Raw genomic sequence first — 18,636 nt, 5'->3', positions numbered from 1 at the left:
TGTCGACCTTTCGGCAGCTTATGACACCGTCCAACACAGGCTGCTGATCAAAAACCTTTTCGACATTACAGCGGATGCCAAACTGTGCAACACAGTCAGATGTCTCCTGAGCAACCGGATGTTCTATGTCATGCTCAACAATAAAGAAAGCAGATGGTTCCACCAGAACAACAGGCTGCCACAGGGTAGTGTCCTGGCACCTCTCCTCTTCAACGTCTACACCAACGACCAGCCCCTACCAGAAGGATGCAGCAGGTTCATCTACGCAGATGACCTAGCCAATAGCCATGACAACGCAGCAGCATACCTTCCCAGAAGTGGAGTCAACCCTGGAACAAGGACTGACAGATATGTCCACGTACCATCTGGAAAACCACCTGTGTCCAAACCCCGGGAAGACACAAATCTGCAGCTTCCACCTTAAAAACAAGGAGGCCAAACGGGAGCTCAACGTAACCTGGGATGGAATAAGGCTTGAGAACCACCAGCACCCAGTCTACCTGGGAGTGACCTTAGACCGTACCCTCAGCTACAAAGAGCACATCCAGAAGGTGTGCCAAGGTGTCCACCACAAACAACCTCCTGCGCCAAATAACCAACTCAAAGTGGGGAGCCCACCCAAGCACGCTGCGCACAACGGCACTAGCCCTGTGCTTTTCCACCGCTGAATATGCCTGCCCTGCATGGTATGAATCAAGTCACGCACACAAACTAGACCCCATCCTCAACGAGACCTGCAGGATAATGACTGGGTGCATCAAAACAACCCCCATACCCTGCCTCTACGCCCTCTCTGGAATTGCCCCCCCTGACATCCGCAGAGCAGTCACCGCCAAAGCCGAGCGCACAAAGCAGGCCCATGACAACCGGCACTCACTGCACGAACACTCAGGTCCAGAAGCAGCTTCCTGGATACCACTGCAGAACTGGAGACCGCACCATCTGTCGCCAGGACCACGGAGTGGCACAACCAGTGGAACGGCATGGGTAGCCGGACAGCCCAGTGGACAGAGAGAGGCATCACCCCAGAGGAATGTCTCGCAACTGGCCATGACCAACCTTGGGCCGTCTGGAAGGCCCTGAACCGTCTGCGGGTCGGCGAAGGACGCTGCAAGGCATCCATGAAAAAATTGAATATAACTTTTTCTGATGCATGCGTGTGTGGCGAACCACAAACAATGGACCACATCATGATGTGTATCTCTGCTCCACAATGTACTGGAGATGACCTGGCCGGGCCAAATGCCGCTGCACTCTGCCTGCGCCAACCACTGGAAAGACGTGATATAGAAGATGGCCAGACACGAAAAGAAGAAGATTGAGAGCTAGTTATACATATACTATATATGTAATTAAATGTAAGATGATTAGCGGTATACTGTGGTTACTTTGCGCCTATTACAGAAATTGAAGTTAGAGACACATATTACTCTGATCATGATTTAGTATTAATATCAATATAGTCCAAGATGAAATACATTTAAAACAATTGACAATTTACAATAAATAATAAAATAATTATACTGAATACGTGATAACATATTTTTATTCCGTTTATATACCTTTTTTTTCATCACATATCAATGATTTATTTTTCTTTGAAAAACTAAAAAGGGATCCAGAATATTTCTAAATTGATAAAACTGTATTTTTATATAGATAGAAACTTGAACCATACTTAATAATACTAGGTGTTTACATGCATAAAGTAGGTAGGTAGCAAATAGTTACACCTAATAATTAGATGTCAAATAATAATGTCAAACGTTCCTTCACAGAGATACTGAGATTTGACAGTTTACAGCGGTCGAAAGTACTTGCAAGCTCTGCTTGCGCACTAGTTGGCCATTTATGGCCTACTAGTGTGCAACAAGCAAGTATGCACTCGACAGAGTGCAGTTCTAGTTATTATTATTATTTGTGCCAATGTTGGCACTGGTGCCTAAGTAAGTTTATAAGTATTATTGTAACCAAATGGACCCATAACAATCTCATGGATAATGGCAGCCATCAGCTTACAACGTAAACAAAAACAATAACTTCGGACTCAACAAAAATATTCAAATTATTTCACAATCCTAATCTTTGTGTGTGAAAACATTTTTTATCCCCCAACATTTATTTTAAAAGCTCTGTGAATATAGTTTTGTTTACATTATTCATGTACACACAAATGTTATCACTCTGACCTTTAAATGAACCCTCATCATGATGTATATGTGTAGTGTGTACATACCTGGCATATGTACACCTTCTTGGTCCTTCTCTTCTTGAATTTCTCATAGTCCATGTCCCCTGCAGGCAGATGAGAGGGTTACAAAGGGTTAACCATAACCGCACAACAAAAGCCCTAGCACCACACAAATACTTTGCCTATTATTTATGTATTTCATCTGGTAGTGAATTTAAAGATGAAGTGCCACTCTATCTTTAACTCCATCTTTTCCACAATAAAACATGATCATCAGGTATTATTATTGCGAACGTTGTGATTGCGAACGTTGTGAGCACTTACTATGAGACCTAGCAGATCATGTCTGTCTGTCTGTCCGTGTGTCTGTCCCGCTATCCAAATATGGAGTGTGTTGCATCAGCTCCATATATGGGCACAAAAGGGGCCAGGTCCACATATACAGTAACAGCGGGACAGACACACAGACAGACAGACAGACATGATCTGCAGGGTCTCAGCTGCGTTCGCTTCCCGCGTTTGCGCGTCTTACTGGTAATATAAGGAGGAAAAACTTTTTCCAAAAAGTGTACAGTATTTGTTAAAGGAGAATTCCATGCTAGAAGGCTATCTTACCTTTATTTGTAGTTGTTACGTCCCCACCAAAGAGGGCCAGGTGTTATTTTGTATAAGCGCATTATTGACTATTTCCCCTACTATAAGTCCTCAATGAATTGCATTGAATTGAATTGAATGGGGCTATGGGCTGTTATGCTAATTCGCTTATTTCCATCGCTCAAAAATCAATATTTTTTGTATATATCCTCTCTTCAAAATGTAAATAGTATCCCGAGCGGCACACTCCCAATAATGCACTTTTGCACAAAATAACACCTGGAACTCTTTGTTGGGGACGTAACAACTACAAATAAAGGTAAGAAAGCCTTCTAGCATGGAATTCTCCTTTAAAATCATGCTTTTATGTGGACACGCCTTCTTAGAGTATATATGAAAAGAGAAGACACCCGAGTTCTCCTTCCATCCACTTGCATTAAAATGCTCAAAAGCGCATGAGGCGATTTCACTCCTCCTTCCGTGTAGGAACAGAGTGCATTCTGGGATGGATTTGCCTCAAACACATGAACGCGCTGCCGTTGACTATCATTGTGCCGTTTGTGCGCGTTCACGTATGAAACATTCGTTCACGTGTCATGGCCTCAATCACATGAACGTGCGCAATGATAATCAACGGAGCAGCGCTGGCTTGAGCTGCAATGACAAATTTGGCCACTATGTCCATTTCGCCTCAGGGTTTCCTCCGGGTGCCTTCTCTATTCATATATACTCTAAGGGACACGCCCACCAGTTCATTAAGTATGCCTGGTTTGCCTGGTGGGTGGTGATGGGTAGTGACTGGTGATCCACCTGAACTGAAGCCGCACCCACAGCTGTAGTTGTATGATAAAGGGGGAGGGGTTAGAGGAGGGGCTGATAGTGTGCCGTCACTATATTACCGTTTATTTCATTGGCCCGTTTGACTGTCAAGGGTTCAGCCTCCAGGAAGAAACCCTAAATACAAAGTGAATACACCATTGCACATACAAACGACTCCAGGGTGTCTAATTAAGTACTGTCACGTCATACACACATGGAAAACTGGAAAAATAAAAAAATGGTGGCACTCCATCTTTAACACTAGCATGTCTGAATCTATACTACTATGACTATGAAAGGTCAAGATGACCGTGTTTTTCATGCGATTTGATAGGCCACTCTCTCCCACACTCGTCTAATGATCTTCACACCTCTCCCTGCAGTGCCTGCACCCGTTGACGGCTTGCCATTGTCTTCTAAATGTACATTCCAACTAATTCCTCATTGTGTATACAAATGTAGGCTACTCACAACATGTAGACTAATGTTGTTTTAGAGGTTATATTTTATGCGGTTTGCAGAAATAACAATGTCTGTTTATTTCTCCCGAAAACGTTTATGAGTGGATAAAACACTGTCAGACTTTGTTTTAACTTTGGGTAGGCTAGAATTCTAGAATTGCGTTATTTCCCCCAGATGGTCTAAAAATGAGTTACTTTGACCAATGTATTACCCATCTTGTACACCATTGCTCACGAAAGCAACACCCTTGACCAAATTATAGCCACTGCATCTAGCTTTTAATTAAAGTTCCCTGGGCATCGTTTTGGGATATTTTGGCCGATATGGGTCTTTTTCTCAAGTCTTGAGTCAGTGTGTTCCCCTCCCGGCTCATGGCTCTTTACAGACGGCACAGAGACAGCAGCCACTCCGCTGAACGTGTCAGTGTTGCTACAGTGGTGTGAACTGTGAACCGCACGGGCACTGGTGCTGCCGAGTGCTGACAGCCGACAGCTTCTTCTTCTGAATTACTTTATCTTTGCCTTGAAAAAGACCATAGGGCGTAGGCTACAGTATATCCGTTTTGCTGTTTTCCAAAACAAACCAACTGTTTGCTACAAAGCGACTGGAAGGACAATGTTTACAGAGTTTACAGACATACCAAGTAGCCAATCTGCTGATTAGGCTACCCGATCAGCGATCACCAGGGGGCAGCGACAACAAACACACACACAATAGCCTGGGCACCATTTCATTTAGGGTATATGATCCTGTCGGAAGTGGATAATATTGTTATTACGTCATGTTGTAGTATTGTTTTGTAGTCGACAGGCAGGAACAACGGGGCGGCAACTTCCTTTTCCCTCAAACCGATTTTTCGCAATAAAAGCTACAGGCTACGAGAGCTTTTATTGTTATTCTTCCGGTTTGAGGGAAAAGGAAGTTCCGTTTGATTGTTCCTGACTTTACATGACGTGACGATATCATCCGCTCCCGACCGGATCATACAGACTTTTGAAACAGAGACCAGGCTTTCCTCCGAGGTGGTGGAAAGCCTGCATGGTGAGGCGAGGTTACACACACACACACACACACACACACACACACACACACACACACACACACAATATCCTTCTATATAATGCTGCGCACATATATTATATACACTACAGTATATTAAAAATACCCAGCATACTTTTGGGGAAGGCTAAGCCTTGCCTAGCCTTACATACCCGCCACCTATGATCAATTTATATATATTTCATTGATTGTGCCAGCAGAGAGGTTAGAGAGCAGAAGAGCGGGAGAGAGAGAAAAAAATAAAGAGCCTTGCGTGCGTGCAGGCAGAATTGCAAATCAGTTCCACATCTCTTGCAGAAAAGGTTACAGACGAAGGACGGACAGAACTGTCATCTTTTGACTGACAAAACATTTAGAGGTTTGGTAGGTCTATCTGGTTGGAATGATTTCAAACACTGTCATTTTTATTTGGAATCGCATCGGCAAGTCTAACCGAGCATTCAATAACATCCCTCATCATGGATAATAATCATTGTATTCCTATTATCTCAACATAAGTAAACAAATTCCAAGTTAACCAGCCAAACATATATGATTGAATTAGTTAATGGAATGCAGGCTTGGCAGTTGAAATGCAAATTACTCATTAATTTTGACTCATCAAAATCGGTCAGACTGACCGCTTAGACGTGCTAGTGTTAAGGGGTTAATAACTAAAAATGCCCAAGGGATATCACTGGGCACTCTCTTGAATTCTTAAGAGGTGACGCCAAGCTACAAGTTGAGAAAAAAAAAACGTTATCTGACAAAACCACGTTTACCCCCACGGCTCCCGGACTACACTTTTTTGCAGTCATTTGGACAATATACGGTGACATCACATTATATTGCTTATATATAGGCAACCACACTCCCCAGGATTTTGTTGTCACTATATTCCATGTTCCATTAAGCCTTTGCGAAAATAGGAAACGTATGTTCTTTAGGTCGAAAAAAGAAAAGTGCATTTTGTCTGTCATTGTCAGTGGCCAGCAACTGCCTCCGGAGTCCCCCGGGATAACATACCCCGACCCCCAAGTCCTTGGAGGTCTTCCTCAATTGTGTAGGGTGTCCACCATATCGGCCGATATGACCCTGCAAATAATCAGAGATTGGATATCGGTCATAATTTCAATATCGTGCATCTCAAATATTATCCAGAAATATGAAATGATTAGTGAAATCAATGTGACAGATCTGAAAACATCATTATGATCATAGCAGTAACCATATGAACCCCAGCATGCTGGACTGGGGAACATGAGACTAAAATAGGAAATAGCCCATGTCTGTATGTGAAACTGACTTGATTTATTTTGGATAGCAATTTATTGCGAACCCAGTGAGCACTTACTATGAGACCTAGCAGATCATGTCTGTCTGTCTGTGTGTCTGTCTGTCTGTCTGTCTGTCTGTCCCGCTTTTGTGCCCATATATGGAGCTGAGTGATTTGTGTCACCATGACTCAGCCATAACCATATATGGAGTCCCCAAAGCAGCTATACGTCCAAAACCCAAATATGTACGATCTGCGTTCGCTTCCCGCGTTTGCGCGTCTTACTGGTTATTCTGCTATTATTTATTATGCTCACATAAGCTATTCAGATGGGGTAGACAGTACAAAGTATTCAGGCCATTCATCAGGAAATAAGGATCTCAGGATATTTCCTTTTCTGTTTCAACAGAAGTATGAGGACCACAACATCATCTTTACCCATTGATTTACTTGTAAACTTGTGATGTGACATTAACTGATTCTGATCACTGCTTCATGGCTATCAAGCATTCTGTCATTTTTTATCAAATATAAATTAAATAAAAGGAATACGGAAAATGCAGACTCAGTGTTCTTAAGAGCAATAACACAGTTAAGTTGTGACTGAAACAGGATCAGTTATTCATTGTTTTGTATCTTTGCACCTCAGCAGTTTACTCACATATAGCACTGGCTTATTCACGTCAGTTAGAGTTTTGCATATTATTCTGTCAAAGCTATTCCAACTACTCACCTTCTTCCTCATCCTCCGCCTTGGTCTTGACCACAGAGTCTAAAAGCCACAACACATACAGGTACATCAGCACCAATATGACCACATTCCAACCCACTGATCCTGCATTAGCTGCCATCAGCAATGGAAAAGGTGACATCACACACCCAAATAAGGATGTCAGGGATATTAATGTTGATTTCCTCAATCAAAATCACTTTCATATTAGTGTGTAACTCTTTTGGATCAAAGTTGTAAAGTCTTGACAATAAAGTCTGTTCCCCATTCACATAAAAGCAGCAGGTCCAGTAGTTCTCATACATGTTTTCAAACAACGAAGAGCATTATTTACCAGAATCATCATCTTCATCATCATCATCCTCCTCCTCACTCTCCGGCTTTAAAGAATAATAGACAAATGAGAATAAGAGACAATGTAATACAATTAATTGTAAAGCACTTAGGAATTATATAGAGTTCCACTTTCCACCCATTCAGTTGCAAAACATATATTGAAGTACAGCAATACAATACATGGCAACCTGAGGGAGGTACTCTTCTTTAAAATTTCATTATGACTTTTCACAAGAGTTTCAATTGTTGAAAAACAGCATATTTAAAAAATATTCATAAAAAGCTGGGATCTTCTCCTTTTAGGTCCACCCATTCCTGGGACATGAGAGAAGAAAAACATAAGTCCATTGTGGGTGTATGGGATTGTTCTCTGTCACACTAGCACTAAACACAGGTGAAATTCACCCAAACACCTGCCTGAAGGAAAAACAAATCACACCTGTGTGAAGTGAGGGGCGTGAATATATTAAAGTCTAACTCATGTTGATTAGGTATGATGTAATGGTGATGTAAAACAAACAAACATTAAACGCCATTAACAACTAGAATTGCACTCTGCCGAGTGCATACTTGCTTGTTGCACACTAGTAGGCCATAAATGGCCTACTAGTGCGCAAGCAGAGCGCGCAAGTACATTCGAGAGAGAAAGTAGTCTGCGTAGTCAGTTCTGTAGAAAAATTCTCTTCTCTGAAATGGTATGGATTTCTGCCCTTTATCCTAAAGTTCTGTTTGGTTACAAATTACAACTACATACTCTGTATGTAGTTGTAATTTGATTAGCAGTATACTGTGGTTACTTGGTTCCAAAAAGTGAAGCCAAGTTTTTTTCAACCGTAAGTCTGTGCCTGGTTTGCTGGGACCAGTTACAACATTACGTCATCGTTGAGAACTGGGACCAGAGTACATGGTGTGTATATGTATGACTAGCTCTCAGTGATGACGTAAGAGATATGGTCATCTGTGTAGTCTGGTCCCAGCAGACCAGGCACAGATTTACAAATTACAAATCACATTACAACTACATACAGAGTATGTAGTTGTAATTTGATTAGCAGTATACTGTGGTTACTTGGTTCCAAAAAGTGAAGCCAAGTTTTTTTCAACCGCAAGTCTGTGCCTGGTTTGCTGGGACCAGTTACAAAACTGTAACTTGTAACAGTTACAACATTACGTCATATACACACCATGTACTCTGGTCCCAGTTCTCAACGATGACGTAAACCAGGCACAGACTTACGGTTGAAGAAAACTTGGCTTCACTTCGAAGAGACCAAGCAAAATGATTACTTGCGCGCTCTGCTTGCGCAAGTAATAAAGAGACAATATGCACATTATGATGTACATTTTCTCTTTATTGTCAATGGTGTTTACAAAACAAACATTGAACTAAAGACAAACATTAAACCTGTGTATAGGAGGGGCTAGCGCCCCTCAAAATAAATAAAACTAGAACTGCACTCTGCCGAGTGCATACTTGCTTGTTGCACACTAGTAGGCCATAAATGGCCTACTAGTGCGCAAGCAGAGCGCGCAAGTACTTTCGACCGCTGGAAAGTATCACATCTCAGTATCTCTGTGAAGGAACGTTTGAAATGTATAATCATTACGTGTAACTATTTGCTACCTAACTACTTTTTTACAGAAAAATGAATCATTGATATGTGATGAAAAAAAAGGTATATAAACTGAATTAAAATATATTATACAGTATAATTATTTTATTACTTATTGTAAATTGTCAATTGTTTTAAATGTATTTCCTTTTGTACTATAGTGATATTAATACTAAATCATGATCAGAGTAATATGTGTCTCTAACTTCAATTTCTGTAATAATACTTTCAAATTTGGTTTGAAATTTGGTTTGAAATTTGGTTTGAAATTTGGTTTGGTTTGAAATTTGGTTTGAAATTTGGTTAACTGGTTTGCTGGGACCAGTTACAACATTACGTCATCGTTGTGAACTGGGACCAGAGTACATGGTGTGTATATGACGTAATGTTGTAACTTGTAACTTGTAACTAGTCCCAGCAAACCAGGCACAGACTGTATGTAGTTGTTCTAGTTACAACTACATACAGAGTATGTAGTTGTAATTTGATTAGCAGTATACTGTGGTTACTTGGTTCCAAAAAGTGAAGCCAAGTTTTCTTCAACGGTAGGTTTGTGCCTGGTTTGCTGGGACTAGTTACAACATTACGTCATCCTTGAGAGAGTACATGGTGTGTATATGACGTAATGTTGTAACTTGTAACTTGTAACTTGTAACATTACGTCATATACACACCATGTACTCTCTCAAGGATGACGTAATGTTGTAACTAGTCCCAGCAAACCAGGCACAGATTTACCGTTGAAGAAAACTTGGCTTCACTTCGAAGAGACCAAGCGAAACGATTACTTGCGCGCTCTGCTTGCGCAAGTAACTAGAACTGCACTCTGCCGAGTGCATACTTGCTTGTTGCACACTAGTAGGCCATAAATGGCCTACTAGTGCGCAAGCAGAGCGCGCAAGTACTTTCGACCGCTGGAAAGTATCACATCTCAGTATCTCTGTGAAGGAACGTTTGAAATGTATAATCATTATGTGTAACTATTTGCTACCCAACTACTTTTTTACAGAAAAATGAATCATTGATATGTGATGAAAAAAAAAGGTATATAAACTGAATTAAAATATATTATACAGTATAATTATTTTATTACTTATTGTAAATTGTCAATTGTCATCTGTATAATCTGGTCCCAGCAGATACCACATTACGTCATCTTTGAGAGCTGGGACCAGAGTACACGGTGTGTATATGTATGACTAGCTCTCAGTGATGACGTAAGAGATATGGTCATCTGTGTAGTCTGGTCCCAGCAGACCAGGCACAGATTTACAAATTACAAATCACATTACAACTACATACAGAGTATGTAGTTGTAATTTGATTAGCAGTATACTGTGGTTACTTGGTTCCAAAAAGTGGAGCCAAGTTCTTTTCAACCGTAAGTCTGTGCCTGGTTTGCTGGGACCAGTTACAACATTACGTCATCGTTGAGAACTGGGACCAGAGTACATGGTGTGTATATGACGTAATGTTGTAACTTGTAACTAGTCCCAGCAAACCAGGCATACACTTACGGTGTATGACTAGCTCTCAGTGATGACGTAAGAGAAATGGTCATCTGTATAATCTGGTCCCACCAGATACCACATTACGTCATCTTTGAGAGCTGGGACCAGAGTACACGGTGTGTATATGTATGACTAGCTCTCAGTGATGACGTAAGAGATATGGTCATCTGTGTAGTCTGGTCCCAGCAGACCAGGCACAGATTTACAAATTACAAATCACATTACAACTACATACAGAGTATGTAGTTGTAATTTGATTAGCAGTATACTGTGGTTACTTGGTTCCAAAAAGTGAAGCCAAGTTTTTTTCAACCGTAGGTTTGTGCTTGGTTTGCTGGGACCAGTTACAACATTACGTCATCGTTGATAACTGGGACCAGAGTACATGGTGTGTATATGACGTAATGTTGTAACTTGTAACTTGTAACTAGTCCCAGCAAACCAGGCACAGACTTACGGTTGAAGAAAACTTGGCTTCACTTCGAAGAGACCAAGCAAAATGATTACTTGCGCGCTCTGCTTGCGCAAGTAATTACAAATCACATTACAACTACATACAGAGTATGTAGTTGTAATTTGATTAGCAGTATACTGTGGTTACTTGGTTCCAAAAAGTGAAGCCAAGTTTTTTTCAACCGTAGGTTTGTGCCTGGTTTGCTGGGACCAGTTACAACATTACGTCATCGTTGTGAACTGGGACCAGAGTACATGGTGTGTATATGACGTAATGTTGTAACTTGTAACTTGTAACTAGTCCCAGCAAACCAGGCACAGACTGTATGTAGTTGTTCTAGTTACAACTACATACAGAGTATGTAGTTGTAATTTGATTAGCAGTATACTGTGGTTACTTGGTTCCAAAAAGTGAAGCCAAGTTTTCTTCAACGGTAAATCTGTGCCTGGTTTGCTGGGACTAGTTACAACATTACGTCATCCTTGAGAGAGTACATGGTGTGTATATGACGTAATGTTGTAACTTGTAACTTGTAACTTGTAACTTGTAACATTACGTCATATACACACCATGTACTCTCTCAAGGATGACGTAATGTTGTAACTAGTCCCAGCAAACCAGGCACAGATTTACCGTTGAAGAAAACTTGGCTTCACTTCGAAGAGACCAAACGAAACGATTACTTGCGCGCTCTGCTTGCGCAAGTAATAAACAGGGATGTGGGCAGGGAAACAAACCTACCTTCTATGATGTCACTGTCGCATCATAAGACCCACCCACCTCAGACATCAGCAACATTATGAAAATTACAAAACATATAATTGTCAAATCACATGTTTAGTGGTTAAATAGGAACACCAGGGTTAAGGTTACTTTTATCATCCCATACCTCTTCTTCTTCTTCGTCTTCCTCTTCTTCACCACTGTCCTCCTCACTACTAGTATGATACACTTCCCATGCAGAGCCGTCTGGGAGAAATGTGAGGCCCTGTGCGAGATGTCGGGGGGAACAATTAATATTTACTTTTGCCTTCACTTTCCTACAAATATGCCAGGTTCTCATCTCCAATGAGTAATAAATTGACATGCACTGCCTAATTTTGCAGCTTAACAGTGTGAATGCAGAGATTGTGGTCCTCCACATTGTTATTTTATTTGTTGTAAGGAAGCTATAGTTAACATGACATGAGTCATGTCAAGCAAGCTGTCACAGGAGGGGTCTCTGGGGCTGACACTGTCTGATGATCTATATGAGCAATTTAACTTGTCTATGTATTACTCTACAACGAATACCAATGGAACACAAACCTGTTGCCCTGATCATAATTCATAACTGATATAAAACCACCACCCAACCAGTCTGCCCTGCAGTGCAGCTCAAATTACTGGTTATAAAAGTAAAATGAACAGCTGCTTGTGATCGATCAAAATTCAAAATTCAATTAGAAAATTGTGAAATCATGACACTGACTGACTGGACTGACAGAGAGACTGAAAGAGAGAGTGAGAGAGAGAGAGAGAGAGAGAGAGAGAGAGAGAGAGAGAGAGAGGTCGTCGGTCCATGCGTGACAAATTATTTGAAATACAACCTTTTTGTCCACACACAGTCCTACATGACAATGACATGACAGCATACCTTTTCACTTCACTCGAGTGACGAGTCGTTTTGTTTGTGAGCGGAAATTCTCTTCCGGTGCCCTCGCATAGGGCAGGACTGCGATGCTCTATTAGAAATCACTTTGTAACTTTGTTTTGAAAAGTGCCTCATAAATAAGGGTTATTACTTGTGGATTATATCAGTGCCATTATACCTTATGTGAATTATGCGCTCGACACACAGACATTGTATAACTTAATCCCATGTACAACGCACTGACTATTTTATATAGCACCTTTTCATGCACAGTATGCATCTGCTGCTATGCTCACGCACCTTTCTATCTTATCTCAGGTACTATGTGTAAATATGTAGATATCTTGTTTATTTTATTTGATTGATCTCCTTTCCCACTTATGGAACAATACGATGGGAACTATACGCACGCAATCTAATTTCAACCACTTAAAATAAGTAAAAATTGACGAATTTTTACTTATGCACCCTGTGAATAAAATAAGGGCTTAAACTGTCTGAGTTGCTCCAGCGCATTCCTTCCTCACACTTCTAAAGTTTTGCTTGCTGTGACTGGGACGCTCTGTCTAGGAGTCTAGGAGTGTGTTTTGTCAAACAGCATACTTGCAATGCTATCGGCCAAATTGGGGCAATAGTCAGAAAATAGTTTTTTATTCTATTATTCTTTTATTATTCCATTATTTTTTCTCATACTGGTCCAGACCTGGAAATGAGAAATGACTCAAATCTAATACATTTCCATAATTGTCATACCCTTGTAGTAATCATGTCATCTTCTGTGGGTGCATGATCATTCCGCAGCCTGGCACAGCCTGGTATGCTGAACTTGAAGTCATCATGTCGGGGCATCTCTCCCACAGTTTCCCATGAGTCTGTTTCTTCACAGTACTGCTCGATGCTAGGGATGCGCCTACAGTGCATGAAGAGAGACCAAAAGCTAGAACACAATTGTCTGTTGTGGACAACAAGCCCCCTTTTCCCAAACATTCGTGACCCATCACTGTCTTACTTGCTGTGTGCGTCCCACCCTCCCAGCACATATAGCTTTCCATCCAATGCAGCTATGGAAGGGTTCTGGCGTCGCACTTGCATGGGGGTACACAGAGTCCACTGGTTTGTCCGGGGGCTGTAGTACCTCATTGTTTTTTTTTCCGGGGATCTTGAACAATCCAGACCCCCTATAGATAAAACAGAATTAACAGTACAGCGATTGTTATGTCTCTCACACACACAGCATCACTTTCATAGGCGTCAGATTGCTGTGCACACTACACAACTATGGAGTCTTTGCAGACGTCAGAATGATGTCAGAACAGGCCAGGTCTATATAAACCCTGGGCAGGAGCCCTGTCCAGAGCCCGGGCAAAGGCCTTTTGGGGGCGGTTCTGGACAACCGTGGGTCCGACCGGCCACTCCACCCCCTGTGGTGTGGTGGTGTGGAACGTGTGTGTCGAATTTGAAGTCGGTGGGGTGAACGGTTCTCGAGTTAGGTGGATTACACACAGACAGACTTGGTGCATTTATAGATATATGGATAGTCTATTCAACCGGAGGTTTTATTTTAAAGACCCCAAATTCACAACCCCTGACCTTACCTATAACGTAGATCTTCCCGTTGAGACTGCAGGCAGCTGCAGAGTGTTCATGGCACGGATTTTTCATTGGAGCGATTTTTGACCATTCATCCATTCGATGGCTGTATGCATAATTTGCATTGCAACCTAGGGCATGGTAAACACATGGTAAACATTATACATCGTCAGTAGGGGGATGAATATGTAATAATACCAAAAGTCTTTGGGCATTTTCAGTTATGCAGTATGCTTTACATACAATATTCTACAAAACACATACCAATAAAATAGAGCAGTCCATCTAGTGCGACCACCAGCCTGTATGGCCTCATGTATGGCCCAAGCATATTCTCAGTGAACTCCCAGGTGTTGGTTTTTGGGTCGTATCGATCTACTGACATTGCAGTCTCCGTCTCACCCTTGACACCTGAGCCACCCAGTGCAAACAAATATCCATCCGCCATCAACAGGCCTATGGACCATGTGGGGGGAAATAAAGTTGTGTTTAGTCAGACACACAATGAGTCACACACCCTCCCCAAAGCCAAAACTCACAGGGAGCCACGAGAGATTTTTAACCTGCAGCACGGATTAGCTTTAACCCGCCAAGACACTGATTTAAAATTCAACTAGCCTTTCAAATTTAATTTCAATCAATCAATCTGAAAAATAAATAATAGGGCCTACAGCAGGGTTCCCCAATTAATTTTCCTCAGGGGCCATATTTTGTCTAGGGTATCAGACTGTGGGCCGGGGCCTCCCGCAGCAACCAAAATGGGGCTTTTAATTCCATTTTTGTATTAATTAAATAATAAACGTAGCACCATTTTATAATCACTATTATTGGGTGTGATACTAATAATGTAGCCCTGGGAGTCATAAATCATGTGTTGAGGGTCACACAAAGAAAGCCAAAAAAATAAGTTGAGAACCAACCATTTACTTAAAGCTGGTAATAGTACAGCAGTTATTTTAACAGCAGCCAGTTGTACTTATAATGAAATATATTTAAAAAATAATAATAATAATAATAATTTATTTATTTATTTTATTTGATGACAGGCAGGGTGTGGGCCGGACAGGGTCCTCTGGTGGGCCGCAAATGGCCCGTGGGCCGCCTATTGGGGAACCATGGCCTACAGTATGTTACAATGTGGCTGTGTGTGTGTGTGTGTGTGTGTGTGTGTGTGTGTGTGTGTGTGTGTGTGTGTGTGTGTGTGTGTGTGGAGGACGTCATCACCAACATGCTGGCACGCACCGATGAATTCCTCCACTGGTCCGGGCTGGAGGTGAAACACACAAAATGTGCCGTGCTCCACGAACGCCGCAGCGGCGGCAACCGTTGGTACAAGGCCAAGAAAGACAAGCCTCCCTCCTTCCTAATTATGGGACAACCCATCAGGGTGTACACTCGTAATGAGACGTACCCATACCTGGGCCATAAGTTCAACATCGCTGGTGAGTGGGGGGAGCAAGTTGAGGAGCTCACTAGAGAGTTTCTCCGTCCACTCGACCTGATCGATCTGTCCCCCCTCCCCTCCCTATAGTCATGAAGCTCAAGGCTGTGATAGAAGTGGCCCTGGCGAAGATACAACACCTATGTACACATCCCACAACATGCACTGAGAGACATGACAAATAGAACTGTCCAGCTGGCCAGAAAATGGGTTGGCCTAAACTCACACTCCACACGAGACATACTCTTCCTTTCATATGGCGAAGGGGGGCTGGGGGCCCCAAATGTAGAGTGGACTTATGCAGCAACACGTACTACTACACATGCTCAATAATGATGATGGCACCATCAGAGAAATGGCCAGGGCATCACTCCTACTGGACCTGCGCAGGAGGAAGGTACCCCTGGCTGCTGCAGACCAGAATAACTTCCTGGGCTTTAGGAGGAAAGACTCTGGGAAACTGGACTCACAAGACTCACAAGCCAAGGGCTTCGGGGTCTGGTCTGATTGGCCAGATCAACGGCCAACGACCTTTGCCATCAGACAGGAGTCCAGCTAAAATGGGCAAAAAACAACGAAAATGTGCCCATCTCTGATGGATTCATTACAGACTCCAGCGTGGTAGTGAAGGCTACCCTCACTCACCAGGGAGCGGACACTAGACTACAGGAATTAATGGCAAGAAGGGTTCTGCTTAGCAAGAAACAGACTGAAGCTAAAGAACATTGGCATGAACATTCGATGTACAAAAATGCTGCTATTGGGGAGGATGTTTTAAAATTCACCATCAAAGCAAGACTGCAAGTATTACCAACCAAGTACAATCTGTCAATCTGGTATCGCGACACCCGTCACCCACACTCCACTCCACTCTGTATAAACCATCATGATTCTGAACAACACCTAGAATCCATCGCACACATAACAAATGGATGTAGTGCATGCAAAAACTTGTATATTGCTCGCCACGACCGGATTGTTGACCTAGTGTCTGATGCAGTTCGAAAGAATGTGCCATCTAGTGCAGCAATGTATAAACATTCAAGAGTGTTACCAGATTGGTTTAGCTGTGCATGCGATGTCTTTGCTAACATCCCCAATACACCTGATGTTGTCTTTGTTGACACCAGTCACAAGGAGGTCCTGATTCTGGAGGTGGGCTGTGTCTTTGATTTGTACATGGACCAGGCATTCCAAGATAAATATTCTAAGTATCAACCATTACTTGGAAGTATAAAAAACTTGGGGTATCGCTGTAGATTTGCCATACTGATATTTGGAAGCCTGGGCCATAAACTGACCATGAGTGGTCTAAGAATAGCTGGCATGACAAAAAGCAAAGCCAAACTTGCCAAATACTGTTCTGTTTCGGCTGTTATAGGCAGTTTGTCTGTGTGGAGAAGGAGGTGCCATGTGTATCCTTAAGTGAACATGAACTGTCAACCCCGTTATATTTGTTTCCTTGTAAAAATTAATTGTATTATTTGTGGATTCAAATAAAGAAATTGAAATGTGTGTGTGTGTGTGTGTGTGTGTGTGTGTGAGATTAGGTCCAAAACTGAATGCCACAGTTTGACAATCTTACTGAAGCTCCAGCGTGGCAGGGTCATAGGAGCCATCTCCATCCATGAGTTAAGCTGAAAATCATAGCGCCACATCTTCCCAGTGCATTTAGCAGCAGAATTTTGTCCTCCGGCCACATACAGAGTGGAGCCTAAGGTGTAAGGGCAGAATAATTAAACCGGTTACCTGTTAAACGGAGTTATTTCTTGGTAAAATAAAACATTGTAATATGCCTATACTGAACTTGACAATGTAGCTTGTACTACTTGAAAGTAATACTGCACTTTATACACAATTCACTTTAGTATGGACAAATCCACAGAGGGGTACCCTGGGCTATTGGTCGATCGTCCTTCCAGGCTATATAGGATATTGTCTCTGGGAGATGGAATTTAATCTTTGCTAGTAGTAGCACTGTCAGTTGGCATCGGACATTTGACAATTTCACAATAGCTAAATAGGGCATTAAAAAATATGAATTTCTGTCGCATATCTTAGTTACAATGAAGCTGAATAGATGCGTTATATTTTAAGGGTAACTGTTCCATTGAGGCAGAGTCAGACAATCCGCGATGTCAACGTACATTGTGGTGTGCATGAAGCTCCTTTGAATTGCATGTGGGGGGGGGGGGGGGGGGGTGCAGCTTCTGAACTACCCTGGGGCAGCCCTACCGCTAGCTCACCACTGCCTTCACTCCACTGCCTCACCATCACTTTTAATTTTATTTTCCAACTGTTCAAAAGCGATATAATGCGAGTCAATGCTTTCTAATTAAAAACCTTTTCCGCAAGTGTTTCCATACCCCATTTGTGCATTTCCTTTTTTACCGATATAGGCCAAAATCCACCCCCTTCTAGCGCAAAAGTGTTCTTGCAAAAAATATTAAGACTTCACACCCAAAGTTCGCTTAGAAGGTTCCGGATCAAGGACCAAGGACCAAATATTTGCATTTTGATTTTGGTCCGTTTGGTGTTCACACTGGACTTTGTAAAGCGTACCAAATAGTGAGGGGAAAAAGTACATGAGGGGAACCTTCAGTCACACAGAAGAGAACACAGCAACATGACAGCAACAACTTGCTATTGCATTCATTCTTCTTCTTATTTTATTAGCCAAATAAGAGCAACAGGTGAACAGAGGAGCAGGTGTTTGAACAATAATGTGCTTGCTGCTGATGCATACGAATTCACGGAGACTACAACAAGGTATCCCCGATAAAAAGGACTTTTCTTCCATGTGTGCACCTTAACCCGATTAGATATATGTTATTTCTGCGCATCAAATCGGCGGGCATTTCCATGTCATCTTATGGTTTAAACTTGAAGGTGGTCAGTTAGTAGGTTATTGAGCTTCAAGTCAGAACATCTCCGCTGCAGCTAATTGA

Source organism: Protomyctophum bolini (assembly GCF_963924005.1).
Source record: "Protomyctophum bolini genome assembly, chromosome: 20".
In the NCBI taxonomy this organism is placed as follows: domain Eukaryota; kingdom Metazoa; phylum Chordata; class Actinopteri; order Myctophiformes; family Myctophidae; genus Protomyctophum; species Protomyctophum bolini.
Note: the sequence above shows the minus strand (reverse complement) of the source record.